At 41.4% G+C, this 26,395-nt stretch overlaps 1 long non-coding RNA gene across 1 annotated transcript; it reads right to left on the bottom strand.

Moving 5' to 3' along the window:
• Positions 1-1,582: 1,582 nt before the first annotated feature.
• Positions 1,583-23,390, bottom strand: LOC116453043. Its single transcript, XR_004243658.1, has 3 exons — positions 23,299-23,390; positions 19,017-19,019; positions 1,583-1,594 (listed from the first exon to the last, which is right to left on the bottom strand). It is a non-coding gene; the product is annotated as an uncharacterized LOC116453043 (long non-coding RNA).
• Positions 23,391-26,395: the final 3,005 nt, after the last annotated feature.

Raw genomic sequence — 26,395 nt, 5'->3', positions numbered from 1 at the left:
AAGAAATGACAAATTGGGATCTGGCTTTTAAAGTCGATGGAAGGTCTTTCAAAGGCTAGACAGGTCTTTGGTTTTCTTTCCAGTCCCTTTCTCTGCGTCTGTCATCTAATACAAGCTTTTCTGAGGAGTTACAGTGGTTTTAGGTTGGAGAGACTTGGTAAAATGTGAAGCTAAAGAAAAAATTTATCCCCATGACAGGAAACCTCTTCCATGGGTTAAAGTGCAGAGTTTGCAATGTGAAGTGATTTTATTCATCTCCAGCATGGTACTGACTCCCAAAAAAGGTGGCGCTAGAATTACTTCAGGTTGCAGTATGAAGCTGCTCTCTGCAGCTCCTCCCTTCTAGTATAATAAAAATCAAGATTAAAAATTAAAATAAAGAGAAAATAAAACTAAAAAAGAACTGTGCATCTCAAGAATATCAAGAAGACGCTTCTTAAAAGGAAGGTAGTAATGAAATCACTTATTTCCCGAAATCAGGGTTTTAAATAAAATATCATAGGTGCTTACAATAAAATCAGAGTTGACAGAACAGGATTTTTTTCCTGAAATTTCTGTTTATGAGATTATTTTCCCTTGAGTTTCACAATGAACTGTATGGCTCCATCTATGTTGGGCTGCAATCATGCCATTGCTTGAGTGGAGGTCAACTGGCAAGGAAAGGGCTATGTATGTACTGTAGAATCATCTAAAAGAGGATGGTCATAGCCAAATTCCCTATTGGGACTCACTGGTTTTATTTCCCAAGCTGTGCTTGGGATTGCTGGGAACTGCTGGCAGTTTGAGTCAAATCTGTGCCAGAAACCATTCCTCTGACTTCACCAAGACAGTGGATGTACTTCCCTGGGAGTACTTTTTTAATTCATACCTGTTTGTTTTATTGCGTGAGTGAGAACAGTGACTGGCCAAATGCCTGTACATACTGTTTTGTTAGTGATGCATGCTACAGCCTGGAGAACATATATATCTCCTCATTATCTGTAAAAGAACAAAATATATGCTGGTATCTTGTAGAGCACATTTAGGACCTACTGAATGCAAATGCTGTGTAGTATTACTGTGAATTTAACTCAGATTGTATTGCAATCACAACCTAACTTGGCCAGAGGTAAGAGTTTTTGAAAATTTCACCACCTGAAAATTGGTATAGTATAAAGCCTCCGTAAATTATTTTTTATGTATGTGTATGTCTTTTAATGACAGATAATTTTAGTCCTCTGTATTCAAATTGCTGATTTAAAAACTTAGTGCAAACTAAGGAATGTTTATATTTTACATATATAATACATTAGTGCATGAGAATTAAACTGCCTCCAAATATAGCCCGCATAACCCTACATAGTCATTTCATCTACTTTTTCATTAGTTGCATTTCCTCATCTTTACAGTGACTATTAGCCATATTACACACAATTCATCCAAAAAAGTTATCTAAAGCGATGCATATGAGAAATGATGACAGCACAAAACCATAAAAACATGTAAGTTAAAGTATTAACATAATAATAGTGCACTATCTTGAATAATTAAATGGATATATTTAAAATTAGATGTTTTTGCATGCAGAGGCTCAAATACCATAAATTCAACAGGACTATAGATGGTTTAACTCACAATTTGGACCCGGAATTTCACAGGAATGCTGATTTCAGAGTGCCTTACCTTTGTGGCATGTCTGTGTTCTGCAGTGGGGTGGCAGTGGCTTAAGAGGGGACGTTGGACATCAGGCTGTGGTGAGGATGGAACCTCCAGCAGAAGCCTTGGAACATATTTAACTAAGACATCTTGGCATCAGCTTTAAGCCAGCCTCAACCTGCAATCCTCTTTCTAGCTGAGCTCTTTGTGAAAGATACACCGAGCAGAACACCCATGTCTCCATGCTGGTGGTTATGGGAGGCGTTAGAATGATGGAGCAGAAGACAGTGATCCCATCTCCACGCACAGGCACTAGTGCAGCTGAGGAGCTTGCAGTGCCACTTCAGGAGACACAGACAGGCTTAAATGGACAGCTGGCCTTCTGAGACAGGGCTGGAAGTCCCTGTCCTCCTCTTAATGTGCTGACAGCCTGGTGCCAACTTCTGTAGTGTTTTCCTTGTGTAGCCATTAACCATGGGGAAATGCGGCAAGAATACCCACACTTTGGGATGGCTGGAAAAGAGATTTTACATGATAATAGCACTCTGATGCTCTAGAAATGATCGTGATCATTGCTTTGGAGACAAAAGTAATTTTTGTCTTCTTTTTTAAAATCTATTAATCGTAAGTGACTTAAGGCCTAGGATCCCCCCCCTACCTCCTACTCTGAAAAAACTGTGGGGATAAACTACATCATCTGGAAGTCCCCTGACAACACCCTTGAGAAAGCTGAGGGATGGTGCAGCTCTTGACAGCTGTTCCTGGGCTCTGCATCCCACACATACCAGCCAGTATCACTCTGCAACCTCCCAGCAGGAGCAATGGGACAGAGCACTCTGCCTTTGCCCCTTGCTGTCACTCCATGCTGACACATACTGGGAGTCCTGGTTGCAAAACAGAAATGTTTTTGTCCATCCTTTCACACAAAAATCATGAGACGTTTTGTATTCAAACAGGAAATTGTAACATTAGGATGTAACAACCCTCTCCTTAATTGTGATTTAATCTAGATTAGTATGCTCTGATTGATGTCATTACTTAACCAATATGGAAATTTATGACATATGAATGGTAAGAAGCAACATTCACCAGTTTAAGTGGTGAACGTGACTTATGAATATAAAATATATCAGCCTTCACTGGACTTAGAGAATGCAAAATGCAAGAGATGATCTCTGCCCTGCAAATCTAATAAACCAAGTACAAAAAGACAAAACACCTGAGGTGATGGATGAAATAACAAAGGGTAAAGGTGAGCTAATGACTGTGAACAGCAGCAGCAGCAGTCTTAGATCTGAAGGACATTGAACTTGCTAGAGAAAAAAGGCTGAAAATGTCATGCTGAGGATGAGAGTGAGAGATATATCTCCTAACCAGAGCCCTTCCTGACACTTACAACTAGGTTGCAAATATCCAGCATATGACACCTTTATAATTCCTGCTTTCTTTGTAAACTATATTAAAGCTGCCAAAATAGCTAAACAGTCTGTGCTATAATTTGAAAAATGCTTTAGTACTAAGCAGAAGACTTCATTTTAAATCACATGACAATATGGAAGTAATTAGAAGTGCTCATGTTCACTGGACCTACTACTAATTGTGGTATATGCATAAAAGTAGATGCTGGATAAAAAATTATATGCAATTTACTTTTGCAGAGTGTATTCACATGCTAAATTTCAAAACACCCAGCAGTACAGGCACAGAGAAACCTTACTGTTCTGGACATTTACTAATGTAAATAATTGACTTCTCTCAACATTAACTTCCGTGTGATTATCCTAAGAAATATATTTATTACAAGAACTTGAAAACAATGGCTTATTTTCCTGTAAAAGCTAATGTTGATTGGAAATATCTGTAGCATAGTTGAAGAATATGTATTTGCTTCTAGCTATAGTACAGCAATTTTTCACCAGCCTGACCAGCAGCAGGAGTACGTGGTGATCTAATTAGCAGGGTTCCACGGTATTTATTGCTCCTATTAGTGCAGCATGACAAACCCGGGCATGGCATTTAAATAGCTTGCCTAATGATAGGCAATATGTTTGCAGCAAAATCAGATAAGCATTGAGGAGTCAGAAACTCCTGGCTCTGAATTTCATCCACTAGATCGCACTGCAATCAAATTTCCAGATGTCATTGAATTTCAGAGACTCACAGGCAGACTCATAATGGATTTCTGACATACAGATATCTAGATGGCTGGATAGGAATGCTGTGGGATTCACTCAAAAAACAAAGGAGCTTGGGGCTATGCATCTTGGGGCATCTAACTTGCTTTACAGGTTAGGCTGTATTCTCCAAAGCTTCTTTGGAAAGACGAAAAGCCATGGTCCACATGGTTCATTACAAAAATTACAACGTATTGGGTTAGTATTCGCAACGGAAAACGACACCTTCCTCACAAATTTAAGTTCTATAATATTTTCGTCTTTAAAGTAGCAACATCACAATAAATGTTCATATCAATGCAGTGTTCCTGGACACTCATGGGCTGACATTTGTCATTTTGATATTTCACATAACAACTGGCAATCTAGCAAGTACTGGGGAAAAGGTCATTACAATGAGGGGCATGGGATCACAGGCACACTGACAACAACAAGTCTCAAAGGTTTTATTTTAATATTGATTTTTTTAGATTTGTGAGTGTGGGTTCCTACTCACCATGCCCTGGGCTGCTTGCTCCCCATGCCTGTATGGACAAGAGTGAGGTTGCAGCCAGCACCCATCATGCATTTGCGTCTCCCCATATGGCATTCCAGCTGAATGGCTGCATGGATAAAATCTGAAGGAGGATTATTTAGAGAGTTCAGTTTCAAGGGTGAGCTCAAACCCAAGCTAAAATGACAGTACAAATATATCAGACAGAACATTTCATTTCAGCCCAAGGTTTTTAAAAGCCTGCTACCCTCCTGTTATTTTCAGAGAAAATGTCTAATGGAGGCATGGTATAGAACTCAAAATATGTGACTGGCTGAAATGACTGGTGGAAATTCCAGTCTTTCATAATAGTGATACATGGGTGTTTTTATCAGATGTTAGGCAGCAGAAGACATTCTGATTTTCTTTGAAATAAATAGAAACAATTTATTATGGATTCTCTCAAGTTAAGATGCAGTTAAATTCTTCTCTGAGTTACATGCGCATCAAGCACTTAATAGTTTAAACACACAAATTCAGCAAAAATTTCAAGTGATACATTTTAGTAATTGCAGGCAAGATTGTGAACAGGTTCATAACCAATGGGACATAAAGTACCTAAATTTATGGGCCAGTTGTAAGCCAAGCCTATATTTAAGTTTTATTATGATAAATAGTGCTCCAGGGGAAGAGACATCCGCACCTAGGTGGAGTTTAATTTGAGAGATTAGCAGTGTTGAAGAATTATACTCCAGGAATTTTCTGTCTGTTGGAAAGTTTTTTACATAAGCTATTGATCAAGCAAGAGGAATGATTTCTCAAATTATGCTGGTTACTTCTCTTTTCTTGAAATATAAAATGGATAAAATATCAGCTGGAATGTCTGCAAGATTTTGATTCCACTCAGTTTAGTATTTAATGACTATTAAGGGTAATTTTTCTGACAACAAAATTCAAATTTAATTGGAAGGAAAACACACTCTAAACATAAAAAGCATCTTACTCATAGAGATAATGAGTAAATCACTATGTAAATTTTCAGTGCCGCAAAGAGAAGAAATGTTTTAGCTCTAGATAAGAAGTAGTGTCTACCTGTTGTGAAAAAAGCATGTGTTTCCATGAAAGGCTGTAAGCTTTCTCTGAGTTTTCCTTCTGCAGTGAGCAATGTAAAGTCTTTCACAGAATCATAAAATCAATTCGGTTGAAAAAGACCTCTGAGGTCACCAAGGCCAACCTTTGACCAAACACCACCTTGTCAACAAGACTAGGTGCCACATCCAGTCTTTCCTTAAACACCTCCAAGGCTGGTGATTCCACCACCTCCCTCGGCAGTCTGTTCCAATGCTTAACACCCTTTCTGTGAAGAAATTCCTCCATTCTACAGCAAATGCTTCCAGTGATGCTGCCAGCACACTTTATCTCCATTGCCACTGTTGAAATCTGAGCAATCTCAGCATTGACTCCTGGTGCAGAGATCCATTACTCAGCATCCTCCATCCAACAGCTGCTACTCAACTTTGGCCTCTGGTACTCCTCTCTGCTTCCCCCACCTTCTTTCCTCACAAGATTTACATGTTTGGGCTTTTTTTAGCAAGAACTTTTCCCAAGATGAATCTTCAGTTAGTAGAAAGTTAGACGGGGCATCTGTTGGCATCAGATGGAAAAGAGCTGTTAGCGGGATACTGAGAATTATTGTCAGCCTGTCACACAGCCAAGGAACTCCTGGCAAATATCCTACCTCTGCATCTGAAAATAAGATGCAGAACCCCATCAGTTATTCTCTTCATCCCATCAATTGCATGTATGTCCCCAAACTGACTGTGGAATCACGCTTGAAGTCTAAATATTTCATTAATGGATTTATAGTCCATAAATATCTTCTGGAATTTGTGACAAATTGTCATGCATATAGGGGGTATACATGGTAACATACAAAGGTAGCAGCATCATTCCATCCAACAGGGTGGTGGTTCACCATAAGCCCTACTCCCAGTGTGCACCTGGAACTACATCTCTTTACTCATCAGCTCTCTGAAGAAACTGCTGTGGTGGGTTTTTTCCATAAATGTTCACCACAGAGGGCAAAAGGCAATAACACTACAATTTTAAAAGCACACTTTAAACCCACACTACACAAATACAATATCCTTTGCCAAACATTAGCAGCATGAAACACAGGCAGGAGAGAACATGTGACTGTTTCACAACGCCGCTTTCTGTGACTGTAGAAAAAGTGACCAGTGATTCATTTAAAATCATACAAGCTTTTAGTAATGTGAAGGAAGCTGCAGCTATTCTACCTTTTGGTTGCAGCAAAGAATGATTTCTCAAGTACAAGATAGGCTGCCTGAACTTAAAAATCAAAAATGTTTCCCATACATCTGAGGTAGAATATTTAAAAGGTTTACCAAGAAACCCCTGTAATCCCCGAAATGTCTTCTGTGGTACAAATTCAATAGAAGTAGAGATTTCACAAATTTAAAGTCAAGACAAACATTTCTCAAGGTCAAAGTTGGAAGCTGAATTTCATGTGTTACAGCTGTTTGGATACGGAGTAGCCAGTTCACAGAAAAACTCTTAATAAACAAGAATGTATCCAGCTTCAGCACAGTACCAGTTTACTGTGCCATTTTCTTGTATAAAGAGGAAGATTTTAGATTCTAGAATATCAAAGAGAGGCAGTAGCTATCTACACAGGAAAATAATATCTAAGTGTTCCATGAAGTAAAAATCTAATTTCAGGAAAAAAAAAGTTTAGAAACTCCAAATATTTACAACATAGGTCAGGTTCATTAGGGATGACTTTTTGTCATAACGATCACATGGTTTGTTGGAGATGCATAACATGTTGTATGTATTTTAAAGATGTGGAGATGTAGCAATTTTATGGTCCACGTTAAGTTCTACATATACAAAAATATTCCTACTTCACACAATAATAATCCAATATCTATTTAAGAAAAAAGGTAAGAACAACTTTAAGACCCTCTACAGTCAAAATACGTCACACTTTCAAAGTGTTACAACAATCAGCTAGAAAACAGGACCAGATTGATTCAGAAGAAGCACAGCATCATAAGAAATGTTTGTTGGAAGGGACCTCTAGAGCTCATCCACTCCGACTCCCCACTCAATGCAAGGAAAACTTCAGAGTTGGTTCAGGGTACATAGGGCCTCACTGAGTCACATTTTGAAATTTGCAAGGATGGAGGTTCATAAACCTCTCTGGGCAATTTCTCCCCGGTCTCTCACATCACAACATAAGCCTACTGGAATATCCCATGCTTACAGGGTGCAGCCATTTCCTCTTCTTGACTCCTTGTACATATCTGAAAATAAGTTCATCTTCTATTCTGTACTGTTTGGACAGCAGAATAGAGCAAGAGGAAGTCTTCTCTGCTCTGGACTGAACAAGCTCTGTTCCCTCGGCCTCTCCCTGCATTTTGTGCTCTCCAACCCCTACTCAGCCTCCTGGTCCTCTGCTGGACCCCTTTCAGCATGTTGATCTTATAGTCTTGTCTGTCTGGGGTAGCCCAAACCTGGACATGAAATTTCAGGTGAGATCTCTTCACTGCTGAGCAGAGGGAAATAAACACATCCCTCAAGCTCTCAGCTATGCTTTTGCTACACAAATGTGCAAGTAGCCATTGATGCCAAAGGGGTACACTGGAACATGTTCAATCTGTTGCCCATCAGGACTTGCAGTACTATCCCTAGGCAGCTGAGGCTGTGTTAACAGTGCAGGACTTTGTGTTCATCTTTGCTGAAGTTCAGGATGCTCCTGTCAAGCTCTCTATGAATGACAGCCTTTCTCTTCAAATATATGAAAACCAACAATTTTCTCATCCATCCCAGTTCTGTGACATCTATAAACCTGGGGAATGTGCAGGGGAGATGATGAAGATATTCAACAGGATTGCTCCTGAAGATACCGATACACGAAGAGAGGCACTTGTAACTGACTGCCATTGGCCATGGCTCTCTGAGTCCAGCAGTCCAGCCATGTCTTCCACATACCTTATGAACTACCCAGTCAGGCCATCATGCCTCACACTGACTAGTAGCAAGAGAATTCGAGCTTAAAACCCTGACATTTTTGAGGTACCACAAAACCTATTCCTGTCCTCTCTTGCAGTGAATCAGCCAAGACACAAGTCAATCAGGGTGTTCAGTCATGATTTGCCCCCAGTGAATGTGCTAGGTCACCATTTTTACTTTTATTTATGTGACTTAGGACACACAGGCATCCTCCACAGTCTTTCTAGGCGTAGATGTGAGGCTGACCAGCCTGTATTTTCCTAGATTTTCCTTGCATTTGTCAAAGATGGGAATGGTGTTTTCTTTGTTTTCCCAGTTACTGGAAACCTACCAAGTCATCGCACCTTTTCTAAGCCTAATAGACCACAGCTTTGCTGCGTCATCTCAGAGATACCTCAGCATTTGATCCCATGGACTTGTGTGTATCCAGCTGGTCAAAGTGGTCACCAATTTGCTTGCTCCTTGAAGTGGATAGTACTTCTTTCTCCAGGAAGAACATACTATGCCAGTAAGGACTAGGGCAAAGGAGACACTAGCACCTTAGCCTTTTCTGTGTTCTTTGTTCCTCCCATGCATGCCCAGACCACGTTTTTATATTCATCCTTGGCTGTCTTTTCCATTTCCATAAGCTTCCTTTCTGCTTTTGAGCTCAAGGGTAATCTGTTGAGCCAAGCTTACCTCTTGCAAAAACTGCCTGTCTGCTAATTCATTTATTCAGACTGTTATACCTTGAGGAGATTGTCCTTGAGAATCTATCTCTTGCTTCCTTTGCCCTTTCAGACAGCCTCTTAAGGGATCCTGCCTACCAAGGTTCTGAAGTAACCAAGATTGTTCCCCTGAAAACCAGTTGTTTTTGCTGTTTGTCTTCTTTATTTCCCTTAGGTGCTTAAATTCAGCTTATGTTCACTGCAGTCAGAGCTCCCAATGTCTGTCATTGGTTGGAGAATGAGTTTTTCATTGTTTATGAGTAACAGGATCCACAGAATATCCTTCTCCGTCAGTCTGTCTCACAGCTACACAAAATAATCATCGCTTATGCCCTGCTTTGTTGCACTCCTAGCAGATATTGGAGTGATGAATGTCCCCAATGATAACCAGAGCTTTCAACTGAGGGGATCCTTCAAGTTATTAAAGGTTTTCCCACCTTCTCCCCTTATTACTTGTGCAATCTGTAGCAATCCCCCAGGTCTTGTCTTCACAGCCTGTCTTCCCCAAAGAGCTTCTGCTTAACTATTGCAGTGGTCCAGTTGTGAGATACCTACCAATCTTCATAATCCTAAGTGTCATGTTCTATGTTTTCTCAGGATTTTTTATCTCCTTCCCTATCTCTTTCCCAGGAAGCACACATTAATTTATAGCTACTTAAGATGGGATCCTTTTTTGCTCAGATCTCTTGGGAGAGTATAGGAACCTCCCATACAGGCACACTCATCCCCTATTTCTCCCCTTAAAAGTCAAGGAGAGGAATTCCTTATGGAATCTAACATAATGACAGCAAGAATCATTGTGCTGCTTCTGTACCAGATTCATCCCATTTCTCCATTGCAGACCTTCCAGGCCTCTTGAAATGACTGCCTGAGAGCAGAACCAATCCCAGCAGCAGAGAACAAACTGCAGGCTGCATGTCCTGGTGCCCCAGGTGTTCCCTCCTCTGCCTGGCTGCCAGGCTTCACCAGCACACACCTCTTCAATGAATAACTGAAAGCTGTCAATCTGGAAAGAGAGAGGTGTGACATGAGTGTGGGCACTGTAGCAACTGCCAAATTGAAAAACTAACCTCAGAAATAATTTGATTTTCAGATAGTGAAGGACAACAATTTCTTTTAAGTTAACAAAACAAATGACTCCTGCTTTTGCTAAGGCTATATTAATTATTTGTCCAGGACAGTAGGAGAGGTTCTGTAATGTGCAAATTTTGGTTTCTGCATATATCCACTTAAAACATGTTTTAGGGGTTTTATTTTAGAGGAACTAAATTAGCATCTGGAGTCAATTAGGTACCTGCGGTACATTTTTTGAATTAATTTTCTGCCAAGAGGAATACAGCTTTTGCTGTCAAATACTGTTGCGTGCTGTAAGCCAATTTGCTTAAAAATGCACCAGTTGAACCCAAAATACCTATGTAGATTCTTCTACAGAATGCATTAAATTCTTACTTACAGAGAATTTACTTCTTACTGCTTACATGGTGAACCATATCATTTCATGTTCAATGCTACAGGCAATAAAAGTTTACAGTTTTACAGTTTTTGCATAACTGTGTAATAACTTTTAAATTTCCTTTCACGTTAACTATGGGAAAAGTCCGTAGACAATCCTTTCACACAATTTTCTTCAAAATATTGCTAAGAACAACAAAAGAAAGTCATACACAAAAACTATTATTTTGGCTGAAACCGGTAAAACAATTAAACTGATTCTGTGATTCTGATTTAGATCCAGTCTAACTTCTCACAACAATTTCATATAGAAAGAGAAAAAACATTATAGGAGTTATTCTTCAAACAAATCTCAAGTGGATATATAAGCATTGAGAAGTTCTGCAAGGAAAATAGTCCCACTGACAGACTCAGAAGGGTAAAAATTTATTTATTCCATTTTTGATTTCTGAATTCAGTCATGACAGATTTATTTCAAGACTGATTTTTTTTTTTTAAGAAGAATTTTAAAAACTCAAAAGCATGTGAAAAATAAACATAAGCACACCAAAATTTTAAAAGTACCTCTTGATAAATAGTTTATGACTGATTTTTTAGGAAGTTCTGTTACTGGGGAGTTTCAACCTGGGGTTTCAGGTATGTATTTCAAGATCTTACTGACACTAGAAGCTTTCAAGGTCACAAGAAAACACTGGAAAACAGTTCTGTTTTCCTTGATTGCCACAGGACCAGCTGTCCACTTAAGCCAGGCAGCCACTTGTTGAATGCTATGGAGGGTGTTCTGGCTCCCTGAAAAAGTAATTAGATTCATCACCCTTTAATGAGGAATGCCTATTTGTTACTTTTAGGTACATTTAAGCTGTGTTAAATCATACCTAACTCAAACCAGATTTGCTTGGTTGCTTCTTAAGGTTTTTTGTCGTTTTTGCTGTTTGCTGCTAACACCCATGCCGTCATCTATCATTTCTTTCTAACAGTTACTGTTGTTCACCACTACTTTTTTATACTTTATTCCCATAATAAAGGTACACATTCACCCTCCTTAAAATATCCAGCTGGGCTGAGCTTATGTTTGATGTGTTAGTGCTAGTGAGCCTTGGCTCTTAAAATACTCCCCAATTTCTTACTGAATTTGTGCATTGAATCAGATTGGATTCAAAGTAGCTCTTTTTCATTGATGAAGAATTACACAATCAGAAATTTCTTTGGTGTAATACAACACAACCATCTTTCCCAAGCCTACTGAAATCTATGTAATCTACAATTTATAACTCGTAAAACCTGTTTATTTCTGGTTACATAACTTCAAATTGAAAACATTGCATACTAAAAAAACAATACAACTCTTGTGTGACTTATTTGTCTTAAAGTTACAATTTGAGGTGGTGAAAGCCTTTTAATGCAGGAACAGGACAGGCCAAACACTATATCTGAGTTTGTATCTGACATCTCAGGTATCCTCTATGGAAAGTTTCACCTGTGATGCTTTGGATGCTGAGATGGGAAGAAATTTCCTGAGTGAATTTCCCCATTTCTTACTGCTGATTTCTGTGGCCATCTGGGACAGTGTGCAGAGTGCCTCCTCTTCACCTAGGAGAAGGCTGCTGCTGCAATGCAGCTGAATCAGCAAGGCTGGGGCAACACCTGTGCCCTGTGGGACAGGCAGAGGAACAGGGGCAGAGAGAGACCCCTCTTCCTATCTGCTGCCAGTGCTCCCATCCCTCTCCTCCACACCACTGTGCCCTTCTTGCTCACCAAGTCTGCATGTAACACACAGGGCAGCAAGTGTGCTTGAGTGGTAGGGAATTCAGAGCAGCAGTCTCACACCAGTGCTTCAGCAATCTGCTCTGCATTGAAATATGTACATCAGGACATCATTTATTAAGTGGTAACTGTCAGCAGCCCAAGGCAACAAATTAGAAAAGGCTATGATGAGGCTCAGTGGAAGGGAATGAAAGAAGCAGAGAGAATACTAGATGTGTGCAGGGTTTGTGCAGTAAAATCAGCATATGGGGACATCTAAGCAATTGGACAAATCCCAGAAAACCTCAGAAGAAGGTACACACAGGCTGGAGAAAGTGATAGGAAAGGACTGGTTTAGTGGCATAGCTAAGAAATTTAAAACTTTAACTCTTTCATGCAACTGCGGAGGAATGTGATTGATTTACACTCTACACATAGTTTTATTCTACCTTTTTGCTGGTCAGCCAGTATTTCAGAAAGCCTGACAAGGACACTCTGTACAGTAGGAAAATTATTTATGGGACATTTGGGCTCAGCTGTTTTTGAGAGTACCTGAATCTTACGGAGACAGAGCATCAATAATATATTACTGTCATAAACCACTTAAGGCATGAATGGGAAGTCTTTCTGCATTCACTATCTGCCAGTTTTATTTGCTGATTTTTATGCAGGTCTATAAGATATTGATTTATTTGCCTCTGCAAAATATAAAAGAAGATTAACATGGATACCTCATTATTCAATTTTTTAGTCATGGTCATTTTTTTCTCAAGTATTCTGCTATTCTGAAACATAAAATAGATCAACTAATTATTTATCCAAGAAGATCATGCAAGGCAACCATGATCCCTTCTTTCTATGCAAAGAGTTTTAGGTCCAAAGACCTAAAGCATTATCTGACATTGAGTAAAACAAAATACAGCAAAACATAACATAGTGATTGAAGAAGAATGGGAAAAATTACCTGAAAGAGAAACATGCTATGGGGTTAGATGTTAGTCTCTGAGTCCTCAGGTGTGCATGGCACAATAAGCAAGGACAAGTGGAGGCTCCACTCCCAGAAAGTGGCCCTTCCTCAGCTTGTTTATGCCAGGCTGTCCAGCCTTCAGTTGGCCTGTGGTAAGTACAGCCTCCACCAGCACTTCTGCTCTCTTACATCTTGTGGAGAGAGGAACAGTAGGCACATTTTTATTTTCAAAGGAGGTGTAAGTTGTCACTTGTTATTAGAACAATTTTCAGTTAACTTTAAATATCACCAGATAAAAACCACTCTGTGAGCCTTTATCTTGTTTATCCTTTTTATCCATTTTCAGAAAATGCCACAGTTTTGATACATAAATTGCCTAACATATCTCAGACACTCTGTAGACTTTGATCATAACTTGCCAGCACCTTGTCTTCTATTATAAAGCTAAAAGACTTTTTCTACAATGGGTCCACAATCCTATAGCTAAATTGCCATGCTACAGCATGGGAGGCCTGCTTCAGGTTATCAAATGACATCAAGCATATGATGGCATTTAATAATAAGTCTTGACTTTTGTTAGTGAATTGAGATGGGTTTCTCACCGTGAAGTCTAACCTCTCTATGGAAGCATTGCATTTCAACAGCTGAGCTAGTTTTACTGTTGACATACAGAAGCAAACTGCTTAAATACGTTTTTTAGCTTATTGTCAGTTATAAACTGTACTTTATTTTCATACATTGTTTCAGCTCATCTCCAGTACTTACAAAGTTTCAGCAGGCTGGATTAGGATATTAATGGCAACTGTGCATCCATGGCTCTCAACAATTCTACTGAAAATGCTCATGAGGGGGAGGGACAAATGCTGATCTCATCTCTCTGGTGTCCAGTGACAGGACCTGAAGGAGTGGCCTGAAGTTGTGCCAGGGGAGGTTTAGGTTGAATATTAGAAGAAGATTCTTGACCCAGAGGGTGGCTGGGCACCAAAACAGGCTCTCCAGGGAAGTGGTCACAGCACCAAGCCTGACAGAGTTCAATAAATATTTGGACAATGGTGTCAGGCACATGGTGTGACTCTTGGCGATGTCCTGGGCAGGGCCAGGAGTTGGGCTTGATGACCCTTGAGGATCCCTTCCAACTCAGTGTAATTTGTGATTCTGTGATTCTGTGACAAGTGGGATCATCTTAATCTTCGTGGCTGCCAATTGCAGAGTCAAAGGAGAAAAAATCTTAGTAAAAGGTTTTCAGTATCCAGGTGAATAGTTATAAGTCAGTATTGAGAATTAGATCTTTTAATAGAAACCACTTTTTTGGTTATTTTTAGACTGTCACTGTAACTCAAACTGCTGTAGTAATAGTGTTTAGTGCTTTAATAGGGACAAGCTAGTTCTAGATTTTAAGGGACTCCATAGGACACCGTTAATCTCAATTGTGTCATTCTCAAGGCTTTGTTGTTACAGGTCTGTATGGCCTTTAATGCATTTGCACTACCTCATTAACATGTTACTTGCTATCAGCAGGAGTTTTGCAGATGCAAGCCCATTAAAATATATGAGTTGAACATTAACACATGCTGAGGCTTACTAGTTTCCTTCTACATTCAGCTAAATATCTGCTGAAAAGAATACAACAGATGTAGGAAGATATTCTTAACTACAGACATAGAAATTAATTTTATGAAATGCTTTTTTTCTATTTTTTTGTGCTTTCAGCTTGACTACAAATTCATGATTCTTGCTACTTTTAAAGTGATCTTAATTAATGTCATGTTTTACTTTGCCAATAAATAGCCTCTCTTATATTTATTTCAATTTTTAAATGTTAAATAAAACTGGCCTCTTTTCCGTGAGAATTTTGTGTTTTATCCATTTCCTTTTCCATAGTAGCCATTCTTCTCCAGGCTCTGATATGCTATCTTGCAGAAAGGAAGGTGAGGCAGGCTACCACATCATAATTAACAATCTTAATCTCTGGACTGTCAATTAAAAAGTGAGTTTCTTGTTCTCCTTCACCTGTGGCATGACAAAAACAGTACTTCAGGGAAGAATCAGAGATGTAAGCTCTGGATTCAAGTTGCTGCTATCTCAGCGTGGACAAGATACACATCAAGATGCAATATCTAAAAACTGTATTTCCCTTGGTATAGTCTATCAGACACACTGTCTATTGTCTCCACAGGATGGGTTCTGTAGATGCAACGTAATTCACAGAACCACAGAATGGGTCAGGTTGGAAGGGACCACACAGGTCCGACCTCTCTGTGCAAGCAGGCTCATCCTAGACCACACAGCACAGGATTGTGTCCAGACGGTTCTTGAATCTCTCCAGTGAGGGAGACTCCACAGCCTCTCTGGGCAGCCTGTTCCAGTGCTCAGTCACCTGCACACTAAAGAAGCTCTTCCTCATATTCACGTGGAATTTCCCGTGCCTCAGTTTCTGCTTATCGCCTCTTGTCCTGTTGCTTGGCACCACTGAGCAGAGTCTGGCTTCGTCCTCTTGGCACCCTCCCTTCAGCCACTGATAGACATTGATGAGGTCCCCTCTCAATCATCTCTGCTCAAGACTGAGCAGGCACAGCTCACTAAGCCTCACAAGAGAGATGCTCCAGTCCCCTATTCATCTTTGTCACTCTCTACTGGACCTGCTCCAGGAGCTCCATGTCACTGTTGTCCTGAGGAGCCCAGAACTGCACACAGCAGTCCAGATTTGGCCTCACCAGGGCTGAGTAGAGGGGCAGGATCACCTCCCTTGACTTGCTGGCAATGCTCTTCCTAATGCACCCCAGGATACCACTGGCCTTCCAGGCCACAAGGACACACTGCTGGCTCATGAACAGCTTGTTGTCCACCAGAACTCTTGGTCCTTCTCCACAGAAGGTCAGCCCCCAGCCTGTGGTGGTGCGTGGCGTTATTCCTCCCCAGGTGCAGGACCCTGCATTTGCCTTGGTTGAATTTCAGCTGCTTCTTCTCTGCCCATCTCTCCAACCTGTCCAGGTCCTTCTGAAGGACAGCACAGCACTCTGGGGTATCGGCCACTCTTCCCAGATTTGTGTCCCAACACATTCTCCTCGTGTATTGCATATAGAGCATAGATGTTGCTCAGTCAGGGATTTTGGGGACAGGGATGCTCATGGTTGGATACTGTCCCTCTAGTTACTGGTACTTAGGTTTCCTTTGCAGTCTTCAGGCATTAGCATTACAGTGCTGCTCACTTCCTCTCAAAACTCCCAGTTACACTTTCACTTATTAGAGCTCAATTCTTCAGCTAGGCTACCCCAGAAGTATTTCTGGGGTTTTTAATATTCAAATGTTCACTTGCTAGTGCTCACTCCTAACTTAATGCTTTAACAAGTGATTGCTCTCCCTGGTCCAGGTAAACATGAATTCAAGTATTCATATAAACAGAGAAGCCCTAATAGCCCGAGTCCCTACCTAAGCCCAACTTATACCTGTGTGCTAAGAGCACCTTGCTGGGAAATAAGAGACCATGATTTGAGGTCTTTCTTCCTTTCCCTCAAGACACTGGATATACAAGTAAGATTAGTGAAGTTCCTGGTCTGATGATCCTATCAAGAGTCAAGTATGGCCTAAGGCTCCAAGCACCATAGTAATGTCATGGCTTCATGTTCTGCTGGTGCCCAACAGTTAAAAGATCATAGTATTAAGGGGCAGACGAAGTGGGGTGTAGCGGGTTGCTGTTGTAACCGGGTGGAAACACCAATTTAGTGTAGTGGTTTGGTCCAAGATGCTCATTACTGTTTACCTTCTGTGAGATAAGAATTAGGAGAAACGCAAAGCAGGCACTAATCTTGAAAGAATATAAAGAAGTTTATTAATAGACCTAAAAGAAGAAGAAAAAATTATACCACACCTTTAGAACTCTCCTCCTCCCCCCACCTTTCCCCCTTCTCCCACTGACAATGTAAAAAGACAACCCTTGAGATGTTCAGTCTGTTTACCACTTCCATAATAACCTTGTTCAGTCCATTTAGGAAGAGGAGTCTCTCTTGCCCATGCTATGAAAACATTATCACAACGAGACAGCCGCCCACTTCCAAATAACTCTGTTCAGTCCATTTAGGAAGAGGAGTCTCTCTGCTTGCATGTGAGTCCCTTCCCCCAACTTGCAGCTTTCCCACGACTGCTTTCGAGGGTCCACTCTTGAAGTTTTTTGGGGTACAATTTTAAGATTGAGCCGTTCAGAAACAAAAGTTCTCCTCACCCATCTCTGGGAGCATTTAATCTCTAACAAATCTTTGGGAGCGTCTCTAGGAACTGAGGTTTTCTCCTTTCCCGTTTGGAGCAAAAGTCCTCATCGCTTCCATCTCTCCCTGTTCGAACGTCTCATCAAATTACAGCTGCGTCAGCATCTGCCTATCTCAGCGCAGGTGCTTTTGCTTACGAGCTGAACACTCCACCCCCCATATCTTCATGGAATTACAACGGGATACTCTGATATATCATAGCTTCACAACAGAATTTCAGCTTTAAGCATCTCCTCTTTCTCTTCCCTCATGTTTTCGGCTCTTCACAGCAATAAAAGGGTTAATCTCACCTCAGCCTTGCAGCTGGAATTTGGCTTATCTCAGTGGAGGGGTGGGGCTGAGCAGCTCCGTCTTCCCGCAGCAGGGCTGTGCGGGAGGTTCCGCAGGTGGAACAGGGCCCATCGACTCCAGGATGGCCGTGGCCCGGCCCAGCCTGGCCCAAGCAGGGCCTGGCCGGGCCCGCTGGCCCCCACACGGGGCTCACAGCCACCTGTGCCAGCACCAGAAACGAGACAGAGAGGCTCTGCCTTGGAGTTTCTATTCTTAAGTGTGCATCACAGAGGCGGTCACAACTTTAAGTGGCTTAAAGAATTGTCCATATCCAAACTGGCCAGCTGATAGGTTCTGTCAGGTCATAGAGGAAGCTGTAAGCACCCCTTTGCAAGAACATCACTTCCGGGACTATGCTTGCTAACCCATGACATGGGGCTAAACAAGAAAGTATAATACCATCCTTTTCTCCTTACCTCCTTCACACTTTCAAAATAAGAGAAATAAGATTTCATTCCTTTTCTTTAATTCATAGGTGCATCCCATGTAATTCTTCTGATTTCTAATCTTCCCTTTGCAGGAATTCAGATACAGGACACCAGAGCACTCCTACAAACACTCCCTCAGTTAAGGTTTTACTGGCCTTCTGTACATTGACTTTGCACTTGTGCTAATGTCCTCTGTCCCTTTTGCCTCTTTTCTTGCTATTTTCTGTGTGTATCTATGTCTCTTATCTTTTGCCCAGAAGATAGCCAACAGATGCAGGCCCTCATTTACCTCAAGCAGGCCACGGCTCCTTCTCTTTCTGTACCATTTTCTGTACACGACTCCTTTTCTTTCTGTACCCATAACCCCTTCAGCACTTTCTTTTGCCCTGCTATCTCATAGAAGAGTTTATACACTGTAAATTGCTTTCTGTCTCCCTTCCCATTAAGTTACCATCTGTTACGCATTATCCTCAAATGCTATTTGCAGTCCAACAAACTTCCACTAAAAAATATGGGCTATTTCTCCTAATTTTATTTCTCACTCTAGATGTGGCTCTGTGTTAAGCATATGTGCAGCTGTTTAATGCTTGTTCAGAGGTTGATCTGCTACCTCAAGTCTTTATCTGCAATGTCTTTTATCTGTCACTCAGTTTCCTGAATATTTGCTTTCCTTTTTCTCTCTAGCATGAAAGAGTGAGGCATAAGTGTGCCTACAGTCTCTCTGCAAGGATCTGCAACCTCATCCAGTCTCTACTATTGCCATCAAGTCAGATATCAGGGTAGGCATCCTTACAGTTTTGCTGTGAACTCACTTGCCCACTCAGCTACTTCAGTGAAATGTGACAAACTGCCGGGTGAAATGTATTTCTGTGCTTTAACATTTGCTTCAACAGAACACTTTCTTCGCTTGCCTGTGTGACTTTTTATTTGATTCTGAACTGTAGTACATGGTGACTTTCCTGTAACATTTCAGAGATTCAGCCTGAAGCTTTTCATTTTGCCACTTCTAACTAAATGCTGCAGGGATCCACACAGCAACGGCTTTCCTCCTGCTGAGGGGGGCAGATGTGGCTGTTTGTTCAACACTGCCCAGCAGTTTTTCTGTAGCCAGCCAGACCACAGACAGCACCACCACTGCCACCCTCCCTAGCTGTTATTCCTCTTCATGCTAGATGGAAGATCACTATTTCAGCCTTGCAAATTCCTGTTTACAGTTGGTAAAACTGTACTTGCAAAATATGTTCAGAAGCTTATTCCTTAGACCAGGATATCTTTCTGTGAGTTATTTGTATCTCAGCATTGCAGATGGTACACAATTTGTTCACTGATCTCACTCACAAGAACAGTGTTCTTTCCCTCTCTTAATCTATGTATAGCTTTTTCATCTTGGCTTTTTACCAGTGACCTGGACCCCAAAGATTTCCTCACCTGTCACCTCACCTTCTTAATTTTCCCCTGTGTGTTTTATGCCTGATTGATTGCCCTTTGGTATGAGCATCTTTTGCTTGACAGCAGGTGGATACAACTCCCTCCCAGAGGTGATCCTTCAGACCTACAGTCCTAGTGGAGTTCAAGGGCACTCCATCAGCTAGGCTCAGGTTCTCTCTTCTGTGGGCTGAAGGCAGATTTGGGACCATGAGAGAAAGTCAGGTTGTCCCTTTTCTTTGGGGACTAGGGTACTGCCAAACCCATCCTTCTAAACTCGTTATTGAAATAAAACTTTTAACTTCTGCAGAGTTATTTCCCTTTAGGTCTCCTTCCTAGGTTCTGAGCATGGGAAATGTATTTATTTTACATTTACAACATGCTATATCAATGTGCCCCTGCCCTCTGTTGCTATATTAGGATTACTTCAGAAACCCATTTCTTGCCATCCTGAAGATAAATATGCTATGAAAAATTTCACAAAACCAGTGATACAGATGGTAACGTCCATATGAACGAAGAAAGGAAAAGCTTCACAATCACAAATTCTTTCCAGCTATTTCCACAGACAAATGCTGTTGAAAATATTCTAAAAATTCAACTTCTCTTAAAGCTTTTTATTATAAAGTGTGCTATGTTAGAATAATGGTATTAGAGTAAATAATAAAATAGATAATGTGAAAGTGAATAACATTGAGACATTTTATTTTGTATTAGTTCAGTATTTTTGGAACACCTTCGACACAAATGAAGGAAGTTCAAGAATCTCAAGAGATATGCCATTAGCAAAGAATGAATACTATTTTATAATGTAGAATTGTCCTAATAAAAAGAATTGCAAGTATGGCCTCAGAAGCTTGGATTTCAAGGATAGATCTGAAGCATTGCAAGTTGACATTTTGGATTCCCCCTGCATTACAGTTTGGACAAATTAAAATCCTCATAGATATCCAAACAATCCCTCTCTCTCCTTTAATGAAATTTTCAATGGATTTTATAGAAATGACCTCCCTCCAATATTCATAGTGGCATTAGAGAGACAAATAGGCTCTAACAGTGACACTTTCTGTTCCTAGTGGAGTTGGTGGCAGAATTTCAGTGCTGTCAGGACATGTTGAAATGCAATACAAGCATAGCAGGTCTCAGCAGATTTATTTAAATCCAGAACCTTGATATTTTGAAACTTCTGGTTCTATGTTACACCACAGAACTTAAATCAGACTTCATTGCCTTGCTATTCCTCCCTTTTGGCATGTTCTTCAGTATCTGGGCTGCCTCAAGTCACAGAGACTGTGTGAAGTCACAGTTTAAGGGGGCTGTAGAATGCTGTATTGCCCAGAGAGACTGTGGAAATCCACTCTTTTGTTCCCTTCATACCTGACTGGAGTCAGCCTTTAACATGCCATGTGTATGCAGTACATGGCCTAGTATCACTTTTTATCCAGCACAAGGAGAACAGAGATCTACTGAAATTGCAGCCCATATATAAAGGTGCTGATCAGTGAACACTGTTTTTATTGGATATTTAAGTCTTCAGTCCAAATAAAAGAAGTCTTTCTCTAACTGTAACAGCACCATACAAGGCAAAATGCAATGTTCTGTTGAATTTTGCTTGAAGGAAAAAAATGTAGGAAAGCTGGATATTGATTGGCTTTCTACTTCACTGTGATGTGAATCTATTCTGGCTTTATCTTTTCCCCCTCAATTACCTTTGTGTATATATATATATATATAAGAGATGATCTAAGTAAAGTTATGTACCATAGATAAGAAAAAATATCTGAGCAACTTGCTTGAATTGACCCTGCTTTGAGCAAAGGGTTTGGACTAGAGGGACCTATTTTTTTCTGGAGAATGCATTTTTAAAGAATCCCCAACAAACAAACAAATGGCTCTTAATCCTGACTGCTTTTAAGCTGTGGCATGTTCACATGAGTGTTTTCTTCAGCTGTGCTGAACTCCATCCTATTTTCAGTCTGACCTGAGGCAGTAGAGGACAAGGTGCCAGAATCTTTCAAAGTATGGTCATTTCATGTTGTTTATGATGGCTGTAAAACTGTCAAATACAACAAAATAACTGGATTGTTTCCACTGGGACTACACCTCTAGAGAAAATTATGTCCGGAGGATGGGAGTTCAAGCTTTTTTGTTTCAGTGATCTGGGTTCTGGGGTGATATAGGTGAACTCAAAATCAGATCAGTAAATTATAAATCAACTGTGTTGTCTGTCTTCATAAAAAATTATGAAGTGAACTGCACTGTTTAGGCTATTCTCTCATGCTATTTTCAAGAGGCATGTGAGTGCAGTGTTACTCTAAAGGAAAATAGCTCCCAGTTCAGATAAAGCATTAACAGCACTGTCCACAGTCAGTTGTTCCTTCCTTCATTCCTGGCATCTGTCACTTGTTCAAGACTAAGTAGAGATGGGCAACATATTTCTACTCCAGTAGTATCTTGTTAGTACCAATAGTATCAAGAGTATATTTATGCAAGTGTCCCCAACACCCACCGACGACAACATTACCAACTGTGATCTCCCAGTCTTTGCTGCTTTCTTGGCCCTGTCCCAGCAGGGCAGACACAGAAAGGCTGGAAGTGGGCTACATGCCCTTCCCTCTTCACTGCAGCCAGTGGTAATTCTGCTTGCTCTCTTCTTTGAAGTGCTGGAGCAGGGCACAGCTGCTCAAAGTGTGGGGATAAACGAGGCTCTACACATGCAAAAGAGAAAGTCATGTGGCGTTACCTGGGCAGGTGCTGTCAATGCACTGCTGAAGCCCTTCCTAGTGCAGCCTTCACTGTGGAGCCCAGGGGCATCACCAAGGGCAGTTCCTGAGACCAGACTGGTGGGGAGAAGCATTAGACACAGGGTGGGGGGGTTGAAAGGAGAAACTGAAACCCTAATGGGAAGTCTTAAAGAAGTTCTCTAGCTCCATACAGCTGGGTGGATTCCTCAGTTGACCAGGGGAAAGTGTGCTCTTTGTAATACTGCAACAAGTTCTGTGGCACCACTCTTCATGGACAGGCAGGCTGCTCTCGGAAAGAGACAGACATGAAAACATCAGGGCTATTGTCAGAGTTCACTGAATGATGTCCAGCCCTTCCCAGCTGAAAGGCAGCAATGTTTTGTTTAATAGAATTTGCAGTGAATGAAGCTTTCTGTCAGAAGCTCTGAAGGTACTCCTTGGAGTAAGCCCACAGGAAGAATAAGCACCTTCCACCTCCTCCCTGACCACACAACAAGTAACCTGCACACAACACCTGACCACAAGTAACAAGCAGCTAGTCTCATTGATTAAATATCTTCTGTTTTCCTCAACTCCTCGGGGGTTTGTTATTATTAAAAGAAGTCCCTGCACCCTCATGAGCTATTGGTCTGTGTCCTGGGTTGCAGTGTATTCTATTACCATCCTCAGGAGCTGTTGAAACCAGGTGGAGCAGTGTTTCCTTGCCTTCTCCCTCTGGACTATCTTCTGTTAATGAGCCTAATCAACACTTGGCCTCATGACTCATCATCCCATTGTGAGATGCTCCACCCAGAGGGAGGAACCAAGCATTCCATCCTGGATATAATCTGAGATTCCGAACACCACAGACACCCTTTCCACTGGATTCCCAGAGGACAGGAGCTACACAGCCACCACTGAACTTTCTGAGGAAGAGCAGACCCTTTCTACAAGATCACTGCTTCGACAGAGCCACATCCACCACTTCAGGAGGACTGCAGCCACCATCTTATCGGACTGTTACCACCACCCTGACTAACAGGGTGTCAGGTTGTATCCTGACTGTCAGTTTGAACCAGTGTTTTCTGCCTTATTTTTTGAATTTCCCTATTAAATTGTTATTCTGACCTGGTGCCTCTCACTGGCTTGTTTTCAAACTTGTACAGTCTGTAACTCCTACAGATGAAGATTAACAAAGATGTTGCTAGGACTGGGGGACAGGACTGACTGAGACCTGTGTCTCAGATGTCTTGCAAAGTTGCTTACAAACTCTGGCTTCACAGAACATTATTTAATTTTGTCTTTTAGGAAATGCAAGGCTCCAGCTACCTTTTCCCAGGGCAGTTGGGATAGCTGATTGATGCTAGAATTATCTTTTTTCCACGTTACTTGAGATGAGGTTTGCTACTGACAACATAAGCCTGTTTGCCCAGCAATTTGCGTGCAGGCAATGCAAACAGACTGTCAGTTTTGCTCTCCAAGGCTTGGTTAGGATCATTGTAAATGCAGGTATTGCAATCTTTTACTTCCATAGAAGTCAGACATAGTTAGAAGACCTTGAGGTCAAAAAGGGAACATTAGACATGATAATACATCTGGGAATATTTCAGCAGAGGAATGAAGTCTGCTCACTGTGTGATGAAAACACATCTTTGGCAACCTGGGGAACATCTGAAGATGGTATTTGGCTTCCCTGTCCACACCACGATGCCAATCTCCCAAGGCAAGTCTCCACTGGGAGTGTCTGCGGCTCTGCTCTGTCCCACAAAACACAGATCCGTGACAATAGACAAGCTTTTTAATTTCCAGGAAAGGTGAGATTCATTTCCTGGTGACCCAGCAGAGGCTCAGACAGTTATTAGCATGTGGACTTAGCAAAAGAGTACCAGGCAAGAAAAAAGCATAAGGTGCAGTTGGGGCTGCAGTGACAAGCCCTGTGCTGCTCCCCATCCTTCATTCAGCCCTCAGGGAGCCCCTTGGACAGGTTTGTGGGGCAGTCCAGGATCCCTGCTTCCCCCCAGACAAAGCCTGAATTTCTGTGAGGTCCCATGACAACTTGAACTAGGTTCTCCTGATGTTTACATCCTCTGAATATGGCCTTCTGCCTTATAATTGTCTTAAAAAGAAGCTATTGTATTTTGGTTTCTTATGACTTTGTGTTTAGGGACCTGATGCATATTTATGTCTTTGGAAGTCCAAACTTTTTCATCATATTACCTGCTATGAGGAGTATTTGGCACACCTGTATTTTACTAGGCTGCTCCATTGGTAATTTTTAACACACGGTGAGACCACACAGGCTTGAAGGCTTTCTGAAAGAGGTCAGACATGCCCACATCTCTGCGGGTAGGCTGCCTTCCCTCGACCTTCCTTTGTCCCTTTTGAGCATGTCAAGTCTCTGGCAAACACTAGGAGGAGCTGGGCTTCAAGGAGAGAGCCTAAATTTCACTGGGTTGTGCAGCTGCAAGCAGAAGAAATCTGCTGCTGGTTTACCCAGGCTGTACACTTCCCAGATGGTGCACAATTGTGGTTATAAGCCACTTCCCTTCCAGTACATGAATGCATCAATAAACATAGGTATAGAATGGGATTGTCTAGAGGAACAAGACTTGAAAAACACTGTTCATTTATAGGAACATCTGAAGGCAACCCATGAGAAAACTCTGAGAAAAAAATGTGATTATAGTGTTTTACCCCATGTACTATGGTATACTTCAAAATTTTAAACCAACAAAGAGCAGCTGGAGCAGCTGTTGAAGGCTGCAAACTTTGTCCAGACACTAAAAATTTGGAAAAGGGTTGGCTTTAGGCTATCTGGTTTTACACACAGCTTGTGACTGAGCTGCTTTGATGCAAATTTCTGTTATCTTTGTCAGCACAATATGTTTACAGTCTGGACACATTTACCAAACATTTGATTTAGCTGTAAAAGTGAATTTCTGGAAACACAGTCACCAGGCAAGTGGATGCAACATCAGTGACTTCAAAGAACGTGTGTCTTCCTGTCATAGAGCATTATACATGTTCCTGGTAGGTCACATTCTTTTCTATATGAAACCTTTTCATCCCTCTTCCTCAATATATAGCAGCTTTTTCTTCCATTTTGAGGCCCATTCACAATATTCTGCTGGACAAAACAGAAAAAAATCCAGATATTTTGCAGAAAAAATCTAGTCCACCTTTTAATCTCGACCTATAACTTTTGTCAAAGCCACTTCCATTGGTTACCTTATCATACAATTAAATCATAGAATCATAGAATGACTTTAGCTGGAAGAGTCATTAAAGATCACTTAGTTCCAACCCCCAGCCATGGGCAGGGACACCTTCCACTAGACCAGGTTTCCCAAAGCCCCATCCAGCCTGACCTTGAACACTCCCAGAGTTGGGGCACCCATAATTTCTCTGGGTAGCCTGTTCCGATGCCTCACCACCCTCACAGAAGAGAGTTTCTCCCTAGTATCTGATCTAAACCTACTCTCAGTTTAAAGCCTTTCCTGTCACTACAGGCCCTTGTAAAAATTCTCTCTTCATCTTTCTTGAAGGCTCCCTTCAGGTACTGAAAGGCCTCAATTAGGTCACCCTGAAGCCTTCTCTTCTTCAGGCTGAACAATCTTTTCCTCATAGGAGAGGCGCTTCATCCCTCTAATCATCATGGTGCCCCTCCTCTGGACTCTCCTGACTCCAAAAGGTTAATGTTCTTCTTATGTTGAGAACCCCAGAGCTGGGTGCAGCACTCCATGTAGGAACTCACCAGAGCAGAGCAGAGGGCCAGGATCCCCTTGCTCACCCTTCTACCCATGCTGTTTTGAATGCAGCCAGGACAGTGAGTGCTCATTGTTGGGTCATGTCCAGTCTCTCATCCACCAACATTCTCAAGTCCTTCTCATCATCCTGCTTATTCCTGAGAGGCTGTAGGTGTGGGAAGTGGGCACAAAGAAGCTATTTTAATTTTGATGCTCCTTACCGCGGCTGATGACCCTTCAGTGTTATGGCTCAGTGACCCAGGTGCTGATTTCTGCAGACCAGGCCTCACAAA

Source organism: Corvus moneduloides, chromosome 1 (genome assembly GCF_009650955.1).
Source record: "Corvus moneduloides isolate bCorMon1 chromosome 1, bCorMon1.pri, whole genome shotgun sequence".
NCBI classification, from domain to species: Eukaryota; Metazoa; Chordata; class Aves; order Passeriformes; family Corvidae; genus Corvus; species Corvus moneduloides.
Note: the sequence above shows the minus strand (reverse complement) of the source record. Positions and strands in the feature narration are given on the sequence as shown.